Raw genomic sequence first — 19309 nt, forward strand, 5'->3', positions numbered from 1 at the left:
AGGAGGAGCTACTGAGACAGGAGGAGGAGGAGCTACTGAAACTGGAGGAGGAGACACTGAGACAGGAGGAGGAGGAGCTACTGAAACAGGAGGAGGAGGAGCTAATGAAACAGGAGGAGGAGACACTGAGACAGGAGGAGGAGGAGGAGACACCGAGACAGGAGGATGAGGAGGAGACACTGAGACAGGAGGAGGAGGAGGAGACACTGAGACAGGAGGAGGAGGAGGAGACACTGAGACAGGAGGAGGAGGAGGAGACACTGAGACAGGAGGAGGAAGAGCTACTGAGACAGAAAGAGGAGGTGACACTGGGACAGGAGGAGGAAGAGGAGGAGACAGGAGGAGGAGGAGCTACTGAGACAGGAGGAGGAGGAGGAGACACTGAGACAGGAGGAGGAGGAGACACTGAGACAGGAGGAGGAGGAGACACTGAGACAGGAGGATGAGGAGACACTGAGACAGGAGGAGGAGGAGGAGGAGGAGACACTGAGACAGAAAGAGGAGGAGACACTGGGACAGGAGGAGGAAGAGGAGGAGACACTGAGACACGAGGAGGAGGAGACACTGAGACAGGAGGAGGAGGTGCTACTGAGACAGGAGGAGGAGGAGAAGACACTGAGACAGGAGGAGGAAGAGCTACTGAAACAGGAGGATGAGGAGACACTGAGACAGGAGGAGGAGGAGGAGGAGGAGACACTGAGACAGAAAGAGGAGGAGACACTGGGACAGGAGGAGGAAGAGGAGGAGACACTGAGACACGAGGAGGAGGAGACACTGAGACAGGAGGAGGAGGAGCTACTGAGACAGGAGGAGGAGGAGCTACTGAGACAGGAGGAGGAGGAGCTACTGAGACAGGAGGAGGAGGAGCTACTGAGACAGGAGGAGGAGGAGGAGACACTGAGACAGGAGGAGGAAGAGGAGGAGACACTGAGACAGGAGGAGGAGGAGACACTGAGACAGGAGGAGGAGGAGACACTGAGACAGGAGGAGGAGGAGACACTGAGACAGGAGGAGGAAGAGGGGGAGACACTGAGACAGGAGGAGGAGGAGACACTGAGACAGGAGGAGGAGGAGACACTGAGACAGGAGGAGGAGGAGACACTGAGACAGGAGGAGGAGGAGCTACGGAGACAGGAGGAGGAGCTACTGAGACAGGAGGAGGAGGAGACACTGAGACAGGAGGAGGAAGAGGAGGAGACACTAAGACAGGAGGAGGAAGAGGAGACGCTGAGACAGGCAGGAGGAAGAGGAGACACTGAGACAGGAGGAGGAGGAGGAGACACTGAGACAGGAGGAGGAAGAGCTACTGAGACAGAAAGAGGAGGTGACACTGGGACAGGAGGAGGAAGAGGAGGAGACAGGAGGAGGAGACACTGAGGCAGGAGGAGGAGGAGACACTGAGACAGGAGGAGGAAGAGACACTGAGACAGGAGGAGGAGGAGGAGCTACTGAGACAGGAGGAGGAGGAGACACTGAGGCAGGAGGAGGAGACACTGAGACAGGAGGAGGAGGAGGAGGAGCTACTGAAACAGGAGGATGAGGAGACAGTGAGACAGGAGGAGGAGGAGCTACTGAGACAGGAGGAGGAGGAGCTACTGAAACTGGAGGAGGAGACACTGAGACAGGAGGAGGAGGAGCTACTGAAACAGGAGGAGGAGGAGCTAATGAAACAGGAGGAGGAGACACTGAGACAGGAGGAGGAGGAGGAGACACCGAGACAGGAGGATGTGGAGGAGACACTGAGACAGGAGGAGGAGGAGGAGACACTGAGACAGGAGGAGGAGGAGGAGACACTGAGACAGGAGGAGGAGGAGGAGACACTGAGACAGGAGGAGGAGGAGGAGACACTGAGACAGGAGGAGGAAGAGCTACTGAGACAGAAAGAGGAGGTGACACTGGGACAGGAGGAGGAAGAGGAGGAGACAGGAGGAGGAGGAGCTACTGAGACAGGAGGAGGAGGAGGAGACACTGAGACAGGAGGAGGAGGAGACACTGAGACAGGAGGAGGAGGAGACACTGAGACAGGAGGATGAGGAGACACTGAGACAGGAGGAGGAGGAGGAGGAGGAGACACTGAGACAGAAAGAGGAGGAGACACTGGGACAGGAGGAGGAAGAGGAGGAGACACTGAGACACGAGGAGGAGGAGACACTGAGACAGGAGGAGGAGGTGCTACTGAGACAGGAGGAGGAGGAGAAGACACTGAGACAGGAGGAGGAAGAGCTACTGAAACAGGAGGATGAGGAGACACTGAGACAGGAGGAGGAGGAGGAGGAGGAGGAGGAGGAGACACTGAGACAGAAAGAGGAGGAGACACTGGGACAGGAGGAGGAAGAGGAGGAGACACTGAGACACGAGGAGGAGGAGACACTGAGACAGGAGGAGGAGGAGCTACTGAGACAGGAGGAGGAGGAGCTACTGAGACAGGAGGAGGAGGAGCTACTGAGACAGGAGGAGGAGGAGCTACTGAGACAGGAGGAGGAGGAGGAGACACTGAGACAGGAGGAGGAAGAGGAGGAGACACTGAGACAGGAGGAGGAGGAGACACTGAGACAGGAGGAGGAGGAGACACTGAGACAGGAGGAGGAGGAGACACTGAGACAGGAGGAGGAAGAGGAGGAGACACTGAGACAGGAGGAGGAGGAGACACTGAGACAGGAGGAGGAGGAGACACTGAGACAGGAGGAGGAGGAGACACTGAGACAGGAGGAGGAGGAGCTACGGAGACAGGAGGAGGAGCTACTGAGACAGGAGGAGGAGGAGACACTGAGACAGGAGGAGGAAGAGGAGGAGACACTAAGACAGGAGGAGGAAGAGGAGACGCTGAGACAGGCAGGAGGAAGAGGAGACACTGAGACAGGATGATGAGGAGACACTGAGACAGGAGGAGGAGGAGGAGAAGACACTGAGATAGGAGGAGACACTGAGACAGGAGGAAGAGGAGGAGACACTGAGACAGGAGAAGGAAGAGGAGACGCTGAGACAGGAGGAAGAGGAGACACTGAAACAGGAGGATGAGGAGAAGGAGAGACTGAGACAGGAGGAGGAGGATGAGACACTGAGAGGAGGAGGAGGATGAGACACTGAGAGGAGGAGGAGGAGACACTAAGACAGGAGGAAGAGACACTGAGACAGGAGGAGGAGGAGCTACTGAGACAGGAGGAGGAGGAGACACTGAGACAGGAGGATGAGGAGAAGGAGAGACTAACAAGAAGAGCAGACACTGAGACAAGAGGAGGAGGAGACACTGAGACAGGAGGAGGAGACACTGAGACAGGAGGAAGAGACACTGAGACAGGAGGATGAGGAGGAAGAGACACTGAGACAGGAGGAGGAGGAGACACTGAGACAGGAGGAGGAGGAGGAGCTACTGAAACAGGAGGAGGAGACACTGAGACAGGAGGATGAGGAGAAGGAGACACTGAGACACGAGGAGGAGGAGACACTGAGACAGGAGGAGGAGGTGCTACTGAGACAGGAGGAGGTGGAGAAGACACTGAGACAGGAGGAGGAAGAGCTACTGAAACAGGAGGATGAGGAGACACTGAGACAGGAGGAGGAGGAGGAGGAGGAGGAGACACTGAGACAGAAAGAGGAGGAGACACTGGGACAGGAGGAGGAAGAGGAGGAGACACTGAGACACGAGGAGGAGGAGACACTGAGACAGGAGGAGGAGGAGCTACTGAGACAGGAGGAGGAGGAGCTACTGAGACAGGAGGAGGAGGAGCTACTGAGACAGGAGGAAGAGGAGCTACTGAGACAGGAGGAGGAGGAGCTACTGAGACAGGAGGAGGAGGAGGAAACACTGAGACAGGAGGAGGAAGAGGAGGAGACACTGAGACAGGAGGAGGAGGAGACACTGAGACAGGAGGAGGAGGAGACACTGAGACAGGAGGAGGAGGAGACACTGAGACAGGAGGAGGAAGAGGAGGAGACACTGAGACAGGAGGAGGAGGAGACACTGAGACAGGAGGAGGAGGAGACACTGAGACAGGAGGAGGAGGAGACACTGAGACAGGAGGAGGAGGAGACACTGAGACAGGAGGAGGAGGAGCTACGGAGACAGGAGGAGGAGCTACTGAGACAGGAGGAGGAGGAGACACTGAGACAGGAGGAGGAAGAGGAGGAGACACTAAGACAGGAGGAGGAAGAGGAGACGCTGAGACAGGCAGGAGGAAGAGGAGACACTGAGACAGGATGATGAGGAGACACTGAGACAGGAGGAGGAGGAGGAGAAGACACTGAGATAGGAGGAGACACTGAGACAGGAGGAAGAGGAGGAGACACTGAGACAGGAGGAGGAAGAGGAGACGCTGAGACAGGAGGAAGAGGAGACACTGAAACAGGAGGATGAGGAGAAGGAGAGACTGAGACAGGAGGAGGAGGAGGATGAGACACTGAGAGGAGGAGGAGGAGACACTAAGACAGGAGGAAGAGACACTGAGACAGGAGGAGGAGGAGCTACTGAGACAGGAGGAGGAGGAGACACTGAGACAGGAGGATGAGGAGAAGGAGAGACTAACAAGAAGAGCAGACACTGAGACAAGAGGAGGAGGAGACACTGAGACAGGAGGAGGAGACACTGAGACAGGAGGAAGAGACACTGAGACAGGAGGATGAGGAGGAAGAGACACTGAGACAGGAGGAGGAGGAGACACTGAGACAGGATGAGGAGGAAGAGACACTGAGACAGGAGGAGGAGGAGACACTGAGACAGGAGGAGGAGGAGGAGCTACTGAAACAGGAGGAGGAGACACTGAGACAGGGGGATGAGGAGAAGGAGACACTGAGACAGGAGGAGGAGGAGACAGTGAGACAGGAGGAGGAGACACTGAGACAGGAGGAGGAGGAGGAGGAGACACTGAGACAGGAGGAGGAGGAGACACTGAGACAGGAGGAGGAGGAGACACTGAGACAGGAGGAGCTACTGAGACAGGAGGAGGAGGAGCTACTGAAACAGGAGAAGGAGGAGACACTGAGGCAGGAGGAGGAGGAGCTACTGAAACAGGATGAGGAGGAGCTACTGAGACAGGAGGAGGAGGAGGAGCTACTGAAACAGGAGGAGGAAGAGACACTGAGACAGGAGGAGGAGGAGACACTGAGGCAGGAGGAGGAGACACAGACAGGAGGAGGAGGAGGAGGAGCTACTGAAACAGGAGGATGAGGAGGAGGAGACACTGAGACAGGAGGAGGAGGAGCTACTGAGACAGGAGGAGGAGGAGGAGACACTGAGACAGGAGGAGGAGGAGACACTGAGACAGGAGGAGGAAGAGCTACTGAAACAGGAGGATGAGGAGACACTGAGACAGGAGGAGGAGGAGGAGGAGACACTGAGACAGAAAGAGGAGGAGACACTGGGACAGGAGGAGGAAGAGGAGGAGACACTGAGACACGAGGAGGAGGAGACACTGAGACAGGAGGAGGAGGAGCTACTGAGACAGGAGGAGGAGGAGCTACTGAGACAGGAGGAGGAGGAGCTACTGAGACAGGAGGAGGAGGAGCTACTGAGACAGGAGGAGGAGGAGCTACTGAGACAGGAGGAGGAGGAGGAGACACTGAGACAGGAGGAGGAGGAGACACTGAGACAGGAGGAGGAGGAGACACTGAGACAGGAGGAGGAGGAGACACTGAGACAGGAGGAGGAGGAGACACTGAGACAGGAGGAGGAAGAGGAGGAGACACTGAGACAGGAGGAGGAGGAGACACTGAGACAGGAGGAGGAGGAGACACTGAGACAGGAGGAGGAGGAGCTACGGAGACAGGAGGAGGAGCTACTGAGACAGGAGGAGGAGGAGACACTGAGACAGGAGGAGGAAGAGGAGGAGACACTAAGACAGGAGGAGGAAGAGGAGACGCTGAGACAGGCAGGAGGAAGAGGAGACACTGAGACAGGATGATGAGGAGACACTGAGACAGGAGGAGGAGGAGGAGAAGACACTGAGATAGGAGGAGACACTGAGACAGGAGGAAGAGGAGGAGACACTGAGACAGGAGGAGGAAGAGGAGACGCTGAGACAGGAGGAAGAGGAGACACTGAAACAGGAGGATGAGGAGAAGGAGAGACTGAGACAGGAGGAGGAGGAGGATGAGACACTGAGAGGAGGAGGAGGAGACACTAAGACAGGAGGAAGAGACACTGAGACAGGAGGAGGAGGAGCTACTGAGACAGGAGGAGGAGGAGACACTGAGACAGGAGGATGAGGAGAAGGAGAGACTAACAAGAAGAGCAGACACTGAGACAAGAGGAGGAGGAGACACTGAGACAGGAGGAGGAGACACTGAGACAGGAGGAAGAGACACTGAGACAGGAGGATGAGGAGGAAGAGACACTGAGACAGGAGGAGGAGGAGACACTGAGACAGGATGAGGAGGAAGAGACACTGAGACAGGAGGAGGAGGAGACACTGAGACAGGAGGAGGAGGAGGAGCTACTGAAACAGGAGGAGGAGACACTGAGACAGGAGGATGAGGAGAAGGAGACACTGAGACAGGAGGAGGAGGAGACAGTGAGACAGGAGGAGGAGACACTGAGACAGGAGGAGGAGGAGGAGGAGACACTGAGACAGGAGGAGGAGGAGACACTGAGACAGGAGGAGGAGGAGACACTGAGACAGGAGGAGCTACTGAGACAGGAGGAGGAGGAGCTACTGAAACAGGAGAAGGAGGAGACACTGAGGCAGGAGGAGGAGGAGCTACTGAAACAGGATGAGGAGGAGCTACTGAGACAGGAGGAGGAGGAGCTACTGAGACAGGAGGAGGAGACACTGAGGCAGGAGGAAGAGGAGGAGACACTGAGACAGGAGGAGGATGAGGAGCTACTGAAACAGGAGGAGGAAGAGACACTGAGACAGGAGGAGGAGGAGACACTGAGGCAGGAGGAGGAGACACTGAGACAGGAGGAGGAGGAGGAGGAGCTACTGAAACAGGAGGATGAGGAGGAGGAGACACTGAGACAGGAGGAGGAGGAGACACTGAGACAGGAGGAGGAGGAGACACTGAGAAAGGAGGAGGAGACACAGAGAGGAGGAGGAGACACTGAGAGGAGGATGAGGAGGAGGAGACAGTGAGACAGGAAGAGGAGGAGACACTGAGACAGGAGGAGGAGGAGGAGCTACTGAAACAGGAGGAGGAGACACTGAGACAGGAGGATGAGGAGGAGGAGACACTGAGACAGGAGGAGGAGGAGACAGTGAGACAGGAGGAGGAGACACTGAGACAGGAGGAGGAGGAGGAGGAGACACTGAGACAGGAGGAGGAGGAGGAGGAGACACTGAGACAGGAGGAGGAGGAGGAGGAGACACTGAGACAGGAGGAGGAGGAGACACTGAGACAGGAGGAGCTACTGAGACAGGAGGAGGAGGAGCTACTGAAACAGGAGAAGGAGGAGACACTGAGGCAGGAGGAGGAGGAGCTACTGAAACAGGATGAGGAGGAGCTACTGAGACAGGAGGAGGAGGAGCTACTGAGACAGGAGGAGGAGACACTGAGGCAGGAGGAAGAGGAGGAGACACTGAGACAGGAGGAGGATGAGGAGCTACTGAAACAGGAGGAGGAAGAGACACTGAGACAGGAGGAGGAGGAGGACCTACTGAGACAGGAGGAGGAGGAGGAGGAGCTACTGAAACAGAAGGATGAGGAGGAGGAGACAGTGAGACAGGAGGAGGAGGAGACACTGAGGCAGGAGGAGCTACTGAGACAGGAGGAGGAGGAGGAGGAGCTACTGAAACAGAAGGATGAGGAGGAGGAGACAGTGAGACAGGAGGAGGAGGAGACACTGAGGCAGGAGGAGCTACTGAGACAGGAGGAGGAGGAGCTACTGAAACTGGAGAAGGAGGAGACACTGAGACAGGAGGAGGAGGAGCTACTGAAACAGGAGGAGGAGCTAATGAAACAGGAGGAGGAGACACTGAGACAGGAGGAGGAGCTACTGAGACAGGAGGAGGAGGAGCTACTGAGACAGGAGGAGTAGAAACTGAGGCAGGAGGAGGAGGAGACACTGAGACAGGAGGAGGACGAGGAGCTACTGAAACAGGAGGAGGAAGAGACATTGAGACAGGAGGAGGAGGAGCTACTAGGACAGGAGGAGGAGGAGACACTGAGACAGGAGGAGGAGACACTGAGACAGGAGGAGGAGGAGCTACTGAGACAGGAGGAGGAGGAGACACTGAGACAGGAGGAGGAGACTGAGACAGGAGGAGGAGACTGAGACAGGAGGAGGAGGAGACACTGAGGGAGAAACACTGAAGAGAAACAAAGGTGACGAGGAAGACAGAAATACTGTCCGTCAAAACCTACTAACAGTGAGTGTCAAAACGTACAAACAGTGGCCCACATAAAACAACCCTGGTACCAAGGTACAAGAAGAGAAATACGTTTTTGGATTATATAATGTGGTTGTTTCAGCTGGCTTTTTTGAATGCACTTACAGTAAGTCACTCTGGATCAGAAGAGAGGAGAGGGACATAGAGACATCTCATCACATCATTTCTCCAGGGAATAGTGCTAGATCTTAATCTACAGCTGATTGGAGAAGTGGCTTGCTGATGAGACTAAGAGGATCAACACAATTTCTTACTTAAACATAGTTGTCTGGTAACATCAACAAGATTAGTTGTGACACTTTGTATTTTACATCTGAGGTGGTCTTTAATTCTTTGTTATTAACACTTTCTTGAAGGTTGTATAGTTTTACTTTACTATGCTATGGTTTCAGCAACCTTTACTTGAATGCACGTAGGTCGTACTCGGTAAGAGTGCCTGCTGAACGACTATACTAGTGTATACTAGTACACTCTCCATCAAAATAAGACACGAATTGGCCTAATCTATTACCCAGTGTCACATGCTTATCGGGATGACCGATGAGAGCGGAAAAAGCAAAACACCTGACCAGATAACTGACCATCTAACTAACCAGATAACAGGTCCTCAGTCTACAGACCATCTAACTAACCAGATAACAGGTCCTCAGTCTCCTGACCAGATAACAGGTCCTCAGTCTCCTGACCAGATAACAGGTCCTCAGTCTCCAGACCAGATAACAGGTCCTCAGTCTCCAGACCAGATAACAGGTCCTCAGTCTCCAGACCAGATAACAGGTCCTCAGTCTCCAGACCAGATAACAGGTCCTCAGTCTCCAGACCATCTAACTAACCAGATAACAGGTCCTCAGTCTCCTGACCAGATAACAGGTCCTCAGTCTCCAGACCAGATAACAGGTACTCAGTCTCCAGACCAGATAACAGGTCCTCAGTCTCCAGACCAGATAACAGGTCCTCAGTCTCCTGACCAGATAACAGGTCCTCAGTCTCCAGACCAGATAACAGGTCCTCAGTCTCCTGACCAGATAACAGGTCCTCAGTCTCCAGACCAGATAACAGGTCCTCAGTCTCCAGACCAGATAACAGGTCCTCAGTCTCCAGACCAGATAACAGGTCCTCAGTCTCCTGACCAGATAACAGGTCCTCAGTCTCCAAACCAGATAACAGGTCCTCAGTCTCCAGACCAGATAACAGGTCCTCAGTCTCCTGACCAGATAACAGGTCCTCAGTCTCCAGACCAGATAACAGGTCCTCAGTCTCCTGACCAGATAACAGGTCCTCAGTCTCCAGACCAGATAACAGGTCCTCAGTCTCCAGACCAGATAACTGACCATCTAACTAACCAGATAACAGGTCCTCTGTCTCCAGACCAGATAACAGGTCCTCAGTCTCCAGACCAGATAACAGGTCCTCAGTCTCCTGACCAGATAACAGGTCCTCAGTCTCCAGACCAGATAACAGGTCCTCAGTCTCCAGACCAGATAACAGGTCCTCAGTCTCCAGACCAAATAACAGGTCCTCAGTCTCCAGACCAGATAACAGGTCCTCAGTCTCCAGACCAGATAACAGGTCCTCAGTCTCCAGACCAGATAACAGGTCCTCAGTCTCCAGACCAGATAACAGGTCCTCAGTCTCCAGACCAGATAACAGGTCCTCAGTCTCCAGACCAGATAACAGGTCCTCAGTCTCCAGACCAGATAACAGGTCCTCAGTCTCCAGACCAGATAACTGACCATCTAACTAACCAGATAACAGGTCCTCAGTCTCCAGACCAGATAACAGGGTCTCAGTCTCCAGACCAGATAACAGGTCCTCAGTCTCCAGACCAGATAACAGGTCCTCAGTCTCCAGACCAGATAACAAGTCCTCAGTCTCCAGACCAGATAACAAGTCCTCAGTCTCCAGACCAGATAACAGGTCCTCAGTCTCCAGACCAGATAACAGGTCCTCAGTCTCCAGACCAGATAACAGGTCCTCAGTCTCCTGACCATCTAACTGACCAGATAACAGGTCCTCAGTCTCCTGACCATCTAACTGACCAGATAACAGGTCCTCAGTCTCCTGACCAGATAACAGGTCCTCAGTCTCCTGACCAGATAACAGGTCCTCAGTCTCCAGACCAGATAACAGGTCCTCAGTCTCCAGACCAGATAACAGGTCCTCAGTCTCCAGACCAGATAACAGGTCCTCAGTCTCCAGACCAGATAACAGGTCCTCAGTCTCCAGACCATCTAACTAACCAGATAACAGGTCCTCAGTCTCCTGACCAGATAACAGGTCCTCAGTCTCCAGACCAGATAACAGGTACTCAGTCTCCAGACCAGATAACAGGTCCTCAGTCTCCAGACCAGATAACAGGTCCTCAGTCTCCTGACCAGATAACAGGTCCTCAGTCTCCAGACCAGATAACAGGTCCTCAGTCTCCTGACCAGATAACAGGTCCTCAGTCTCCAGACCAGATAACAGGTCCTCAGTCTCCAGACCAGATAACAGGTCCTCAGTCTCCAGACCAGATAACAGGTCCTCAGTCTCCTGACCAGATAACAGGTCCTCAGTCTCCAAACCAGATAACAGGTCCTCAGTCTCCAGACCAGATAACAGGTCCTCAGTCTCCTGACCAGATAACAGGTCCTCAGTCTCCAGACCAGATAACAGGTCCTCAGTCTCCTGACCAGATAACAGGTCCTCAGTCTCCAGACCAGATAACAGGTCCTCAGTCTCCAGACCAGATAACAGGTCCTCAGTCTCCAGACCAGATAACTGACCATCTAAGTCTCCAGACCAGATAACAGGTCCTCAGTCTCCAGACCAGATAACAGGTCCTCAGTCTCCAGACCAGATAACAGGTCCTCAGTCTCCAGACCAGATAACAGGTCCTCAGTCTCCAGACCAGATAACAAGTCCTCAGTCTCCAGACCAGATAACAAGTCCTCAGTCTCCAGACCAGATAACAGGTCCTCAGTCTCCAGACCAGATCAGTCTCCAGACCAGATAACAGGTCCTCAGTCTCCAGACCAGGTCCTCAGTCTCCAGACCAGATAACAGGTCCTCAGTCTCCTGACCATCTAACTGACCAGATAACAGGTCCTCAGTCTCCTGACCATCTAACTGACCAGATAACAGGTCCTCAGTCTCCTGACCAGATAACAGGTCCTCAGTCTCCTGACCAGATAACAGGTCCTCAGTCTCTGACCAGATAACAGACCAGATAACAGGTCCTCAGTCTCCAGACCAGATAACTGACCATCTAACTAACCAGATAACAGGTCCTCAGTCTCCAGACCAGATAACAGGGTCTCAGTCTCCAGACCAGATAACAGGTCCTCAGTCTCCAGACCAGATAACAAGTCCTCAGTCTCCAGACCAGATAACAAGTCCTCAGTCTCCAGACCAGATAACAGGTCCTCAGTCTCCAGACCAGATAACAGGTCCTCAGTCTCCAGACCAGATAACAGGTCCTCAGTCTCCAGACCAGATAACAGGTCCTCAGTCTCCAGACCAGATAACAGGTCCTCAGTCTCCTGACCATCTAACTGACCAGATAACAGGTCCTCATTCTCCCGACGTTCTAACTGACCAGATAACAGGTCCTCAGTCTCCTGACCATCTAACTGACCAGATAACAGGTCCTTTGTCTCCTGACCATCTAACTGACCAGATAACAGGTCCTCAGTCTCCAGACCATCTAACTGACCAGATAACAAGTCCTCAGTCTCCTGACCATCTAACTGACCAGATAACAGGTCCTCAGTCTCCTGACCATCTAACTGACCAGATAACAGGTCCTCAGTCTCCTGACCAGATAACAGGTCCTCAGTCTCCTGACCAGATAACAGGTCCTCAGTCTCCAGACCAGATAACAGGTCCTCAGTCTCTAGACCAGATAACAGGTCCTCAGTCTCCAGACCAGATAACAGGTCCTCAGTCTCCTGACCATCAAACTGACGAGATAACAGGTCCTCATTCTCCCGACCATCTAACTGACCAGATAACAGGTCCTCAGTCTCCTGACCATCTAACTGACCAGATAACAGGTCCTCAGTCTCCCGACCATCTAACTGACCAGATAACAGGTCCTCAGTCTCCCGACCATCTAACTGACCAGATAACATGTCCTCAGTCTCCTGACCATCTAACCGACCAGATAACAGGTCCTCAGTCTCCTGACCATCTAACTGACCAGATAACAGGTCCTCAGTCTCCTGACCAGATAACAGGTCCTCAGTCTCCTGACCAGATAACAGGTCCTCAGTCTCCTGACCAGATAACAGGTCCTCAGTCTCCAGACCAGATAACAGGTCCTCAGTCTCCAGACCAGATAACTGACCATCTAACTGACCAGATAACAGGTCCTCAGTGTCCTGGCCATCTAACTGACCAGATAACAGGTCCTCAGTCTCCTGACCATCTAACTAACCAGATAACAGGTCCTCAGTCTCCTGACCATCTAACTAACCAGGCTACAGACCTGCTCCACGCAACATTAGCTTAGCATACCAATCAGTCTTCCTGTTAATCTAGTGTTGCATACCAATCAGTCTTCTTGTTAATCTCGTGTTGCATACCAATCAGTCTTCCTGTTCATCTAGTGTTGCATACCAATCAGTCTTCCTGTTGATCTAGTGTTGCATACCAATCAGTCTTCTTGTTAATCTAGTGTTGCATACCAATCAGTCTTCTTGTTAATCTAGTGTTGCATACCAATCAGTCTTCTTGTTAATCTAGTGTTGCATACCAATCAGTCTTCCTGTTAATCTAGTGTTGCATACCAATCAGTCTTCCTGTTAACCTAGTGAAGCATACCAATCAGTCTTCCTGTTAACCTAGTGAAGCATACCAATCAGTCGTCCTGTTAACCTAGTGAAGCATACCAATCATTCTTCCTGTTAACCTAGTGAAGCATACCAATCAGTCTTCCTGTTAATCTAGTGTTGCATACCAATCAGTCTTCCTGTTAATCTAGTGTAGCATACCAATCAGTCTTCCTGTTAATCTAGTGTTGCATACCAATCAGTCTTCCTGTTAATCTAGTATTGCATACCAATCATTCTTCCTGTTAACCTAGTGAAGCATACCAATCATTCTTCCTGTTAACCTAGTGAAGCATACCAATCATTCTTCCTGTTAACCTAGTGAAGCATACCAATCATTCTTCCTGTTAACCTAGTGAAGCATACCAATCAGTCTTCCTGTTAATCTAGTGTTGCATACCAATCATTCTTCCTGTTAACCTAGTGAAGCATACCAATCATTCTTCCTGTTAACCTAGTGTTGCATACCAATCAGTCTTCCTGTTAATCTAGTGTTGCATACCAATCAGTCTTCCTGTTAACCTAGTGAAGCATACCAATCATTCTTCCTGTTAACCTAGTGAAGCATACCAATCAGTCTTCCTGTTAATCTAGTGTTGCATACCAATCATTCTTCCTGTTAACCTAGTGAAGCATACCAATCATTCTTCCTGTTAACCTAGTGTTGCATACCAATCAGTCTTCCTGTTAATCTAGTGTTGCATACCAATCAGTCTTCCTGTTAATCTAGTGTTGCATACCAATCAGTCTTCCTGGTAATTTGATATCTACAGTGGGGTTGTTGAGGAACTATAGATGCAAAGTGGCAATATGATAATTGAGGGGGAGGTGTTAATGTAGGAGTTATGTGTGGGTGTTAATGTTCGTGGCTACCTGACCAACGACTGCTCATATACTGTATCCACCTTTTCTTATACTGTAACCCCCTCTTAATATACTGTATCCACCCTCTTCATATACTGTATCCCCCCTCTTCATATCCTGTATCCCCCCTCTTCATATCCTGTATCCCCCTCTAAATATACTGTAGCCCCCTCTTCATATACTGTAGCCCCCTCTTCATATACTGTATCCCCCCCTCTTCATATACTGTAGCCCGCCTCTTCATATACTGTAGCCCCCCCCCCCTCTTCATATACTGCATCCCCCTCTAAATATACTGTTGCTACCCTCTTTATATACTGTATCCCCCCCTCTAAATATACTGTAGCCTCCCTCTTCATATACTGTAGCCCCCTCTAAATATACTGTAGCCCCCCCTCTTTATATACTGTATCCCCCTCTAAATATACTGTAGCTCCCCTCTTCATATACTGTATCCCCCTCTTCATATACTGTAGCCCCCCTCTTCATATACTGTATCCCCCCCTCCTCATATACTGTATCCCCCTCTTCATATACTGAATCACCCTCTTCATATACTGTATCCCCCTCTTCATATACTGTAGCCCCCTCTTCATATACTGTATCCCCCCCTCTTCATATACTGTAGCCCGCCTCTTCATTTACTGTATCCCCCTCTTCATATACTGTATCCCCCTCTTCATATACTGTAACCCCCATCTTCATATACTGTATCCCCCCCCTCTAAATATACTGTAGCCCTCCTCTTTATATACTGTATCCCGCCCTCTAAATATACTGTAGCCCCCCTCTTCATACACTGTATCCCCCCTCTAAATATACTGTATTCCCCCCCCCCCCTCAAAATATACTGTAGCCCCCCTCTTCATACACTGTATCCCCCCCCTATAAATATACTGTATCCCCCCTCTAAATACACTGTAGCCCCTCTCTTTATATACTGTAGCCCCCCTCTTCATATACTGTATCCTCCTCTAAATATACTGTAGCCCCCCCTCTTCATATACTGTATCCCCCTCTAAATATACTGTTGCTACCCTCTTTATATACTGTATCCCCCTCTTAATATACTGTAGCCTCCCTATTCATATACTGTAGCCCCCTCTAAAAATACTGTGGCCCCCTGTAGCCCCCCCTCTTCATATACTGTATCCCCCTCTAAATATACTGTTGCTACCCTCTTTATATACTGTATCCCCACCTCTTAATATACTGTAGCCTCCCTATTCATATACTGTAGCCCCCCTCTAAAAATACTGTGGCCCCCCTGTAGCCCCCCCTCTTCATATACTGTATCCCCCTCTAAATATACTGTAGCTCCCCTCTTTATACACTGTATCCCCCTCTAAATATACTGTAGCCCCCCCTCTTCATATACTGTATCCCCTCTAAATATACCCTCTTTATACACTGTATCCCCTCTAAATATACTGTAGCCCCCCCTCTTCATATACTGTATCCCCCTCTAAATATACTGTTGCTACCCTCTTTATATACTGTATCCCCCCCTCTAAATATACTGTAGCCTCCCTCTTCATATACTGTAGCCCCCCTCTAAAAATATAGCCCCCTCTTCATATACTGTACCCCCCTCTAAATATACTGTAGCTCCCCTCTTTATACACTGTATCCCCCTCTAAATATACTGTAGCCTCCCTCTTCATATACTGTAGCCCCCCTCTAAATATACCGTAGCCCCCTCTTTATATACTGTATCCCCCTCTAAATATACTGTAGCTCCCCTCTTCATATACTGTATCCCCCTCTTCATGTACTGTAGCCCCCCTCTTCATATACTGTATCCCCCCCTCCTCATATACTGTATCCCCCTCTTCATATACTGAATCACCCTCTTCATACACTGTAGCCTCCCTCTAAATATACTGTAGCCCCCCTCTTCATATACTGAATCCCCCTCTTCATATACTGTATCCCCCTCTTCATATACTGTATCCCCCCTCTAAATATACTGTAACCCCCCCTCTTCATATACTGTACCCCCCCTCTAAATATACTGTATCCCCCTCTTCATATACTGTAGCCCCCCTCTTCATATACTGTATCCCCCCCTCCTCATATACTGTATCCCCCTCTTCATATACTGAATCACCCTCTTCATATACTGTATCCCCCTCTTCATATACTGTAGCCCCCTCTTCATATACTGTATCCCCCTCTTCATATACTGTAGCCCGCCTCTTCATTTACTGTATCCCCTCTTCATATACTGTATCCCCCTCTTCATATACTGTAACCCCCATCTTCATATACTGTATCCCCCTCTAAATATACTGTAGCCCCCTCTTTATATACTGTATCCCCCCTCTAAATATACTGTAGCCCCCTCTTCATACACTGTATCCCCCTCTAAATATACTGTATTCCCCCCTCAAAATATACTGTAGCCCCCTCTTCATACACTGTATCCCCCTATAAATATACTGTATCCCCCTCTAAATACACTGTAGCCCCTCTCTTTATATACTGTAGCCCCCCTCTTCATATACTGTATCCTCCTCTAAATATACTGTAGCCCCCCCTCTTCATATACTGTATCCCCCTCTAAATATACTGTTGCTACCCTCTTTATATACTGTATCCCCACCTCTTAATATACTGTAGCCTCCCTATTCATATACTGTAGCCCCCCTCTAAAAATACTGTGGCCCCCCTGTAGCCCCCCCTCTTCATATACTGTATCCCCCTCTAAATATACTGTAGCTCCCCTCTTTATACACTGTATCCCCCTCTAAATATACTGTAGCCCCCCCTCTTCATATACTGTATCCCCCTCTAAATATACTGTTGCCCCCTCTTATATACTGTATCCCCCCCTCTAAATATACTGTAGCCTCCCCTCTTCATATACTGTAGCCCCTCTAAAATACTGTGGCCCCCTGTAGCCCCTCTTCATATACTGTACCCCTCTAAATATACTGTAGCTCCCCTCTTTATATACTGTATCCCCTCTAAATATACTGTAGCCCCCTCTTCATATACTGTATCCCCCTCTAAATATACCGTAGCCCCCTCTTTATATACTGTATCTCTAAATATAAGCTCTCTTCATATACTGTAGCCCCCTCTTCATGTACTGTAGCCCCCTCTTCATATACTGTATCCCCCCTCCTCATATACTGTATCCCCCTCTTCATATACTGAATCACCCTCTTCATACACTGTAGCCTCCCTCTAAATATACTGTAGCCCCCTCTTCATATACTGAATCCCCCTCTTCATATACTGTATCCCCCTCTTCATATACTGTATCCCCCCTCTAAATATACTGTAACCCCCCCTCTTCATATACTGTACCCCCCCCTCTAAATATACTGTCTCCCCCCTCTAAATATACTGTAGCCCCCCTCTAAATATACTGTAGCTCACCTCTTTATATACTGTATCACACCCTCTAAATATACTGTAGCCCCCCTCTTCATACACTGTAGCCCCCTCTAAATATACTGTAGCCCCCTCTAAATATACTGTATCCCCCCTCTTCATATACTGTAGCCCCCCTCTTCATATACTGTATCCCCCCTCTTTATATACTGTATCCCCCTCTTCATACACTGTAGCCCCCCTCTAAATATACTGTAGCCCCCCTCTAAATATACTGTATCCCCCTCTTCATATACTGTAGCCCCCCTCTTCATATACTGTATCCCCCCTCTTTATATACTGTATCCCCCCTCTTCATATACTGTATCCCCCCTCTTTATATACTGTATCCCCCTCTTCATACACTGTAGCCCCCCTCTAAATATACTGTAGCCCCCCTCTAAATATACTGTAGCCCCCTCTTCATATACTGTATCCCCCTCTAAATATACTGTAGCCCCCCTCTTCATATACTGTATCCCACTCTACATATACTGTATCCCCCCTCTAAATATACTGTAGCCCCCCTCTTCATATACTGTATCCAACTCTACATATACTGTATCCCCCCTCTAAATATACTGTAGCTCCCCTCTTTATATACTGTATCCCCCTCTAAATATACTGTAGCCTCCCTCTTCATACACTGTAGCCCCCCTCTAAATATACTGTAGCCTCCCTCTTCATATACTGTAGCCCCCCTCTAAATATACTCTAACACCCCTCTAAATATACTGTAGCCTCCCTCTAAATATATTGTAGCCCCCCTCTAAATATACTGTAGCCCCCCTCTAAATATACTATATCCACCCTCCATATATACTGTAGCCCCCCTCTTCATATACTGTAGGCCCCCTCTGAATATACTGTAGCACCCTCTAAATATACTGTAGCCCCCCTCTAAATATACTGTAGCCTCCCTCTTCATATACTGTATCCCGCTCTAAATATACTGTAGCCCCCTTCTTCATATACTGTATCCCCCTCTAAATATACTGTAGCCCCCCCTCTTCATATACTTTATCCCCCCCTCTTCATATACTTTATCCTCCCTCTTCATATACTGTATCCAACTCTCTTCATATACTGTAGCCCCCTCTAAATATACTGTAGCCCCCCTCTTCATATACTGTATCCCCCCCTCCTCATATACTGTATCCCCCTCTTCATATACTGAATCACCCTCTTCATACACTGTAGCCTCCCTCTAAATATACTGTAGCCCCCCTCTTCATATACTGAATCCCCCTCTTCATATACTGTATCCCCCTCTTCATATACTGTATCCCCCCTCTAAATATACTGTAACCCCCCCTCTTCATATACTGTACCCCCCCCTCTAAATATACTGTCTCCCCCCTCTAAATATACTGTAGCCCCCCTCTAAATATACTGTAGCTCACCTCTTTATATACTGTATCACACCCTCTAAATATACTGTAGCCCCCCTCTTCATACACTGTAGCCCCCTCTAAATATACTGTAGCCCCCCTCTAAATATACTGTATCCCCCTCTTCATATACTGTAGCCCCCTCTTCATATACTGTATCCCCCTCTTCATATACTGTATCCCCCTCTTCATACACTGTAGCCCCCTCTAAATATACTGTAGCCCCCTCTAAATATACTGTATCCCCCTCTTCATATACTGTAGCCCCCTCTTCATATACTGTATCCCCCTCTTTATATACTGTATCCCCCTCTTCATATACTGTATCCCCCATCTTTATATACTGTATCCCCTCTTCATACACTGTAGCCCTCTAAATATACTGTAGCCCCCTCTAAATATACTGTAGCTCCCTCTTATATACTGTATCACACCCTCTAAATATACTGTAGCCCCCTCTTCATACACTGTAGCCCCTCTAAATATACTGTAGTCTCTAAATATACTGTATCCCCTCTTCATATACTGTAGCCCCCATATA

At 50.2% G+C, this 19309-nt stretch overlaps 1 protein-coding gene across 1 annotated transcript in view; it reads right to left on the reverse strand.

Moving 5' to 3' along the window:
• gpc3 (glypican 3) overlaps positions 1-19309 on the reverse strand; it is a 554502-nt gene that overhangs the window by 324418 nt on the left and 210775 nt on the right. The gene's annotated exons all lie outside the window — the stretch shown is intronic.

Source organism: Oncorhynchus keta, chromosome 30, assembly GCF_023373465.1.
Source record: "Oncorhynchus keta strain PuntledgeMale-10-30-2019 chromosome 30, Oket_V2, whole genome shotgun sequence".
In the NCBI taxonomy this organism is placed as follows: domain Eukaryota; kingdom Metazoa; phylum Chordata; class Actinopteri; order Salmoniformes; family Salmonidae; genus Oncorhynchus; species Oncorhynchus keta.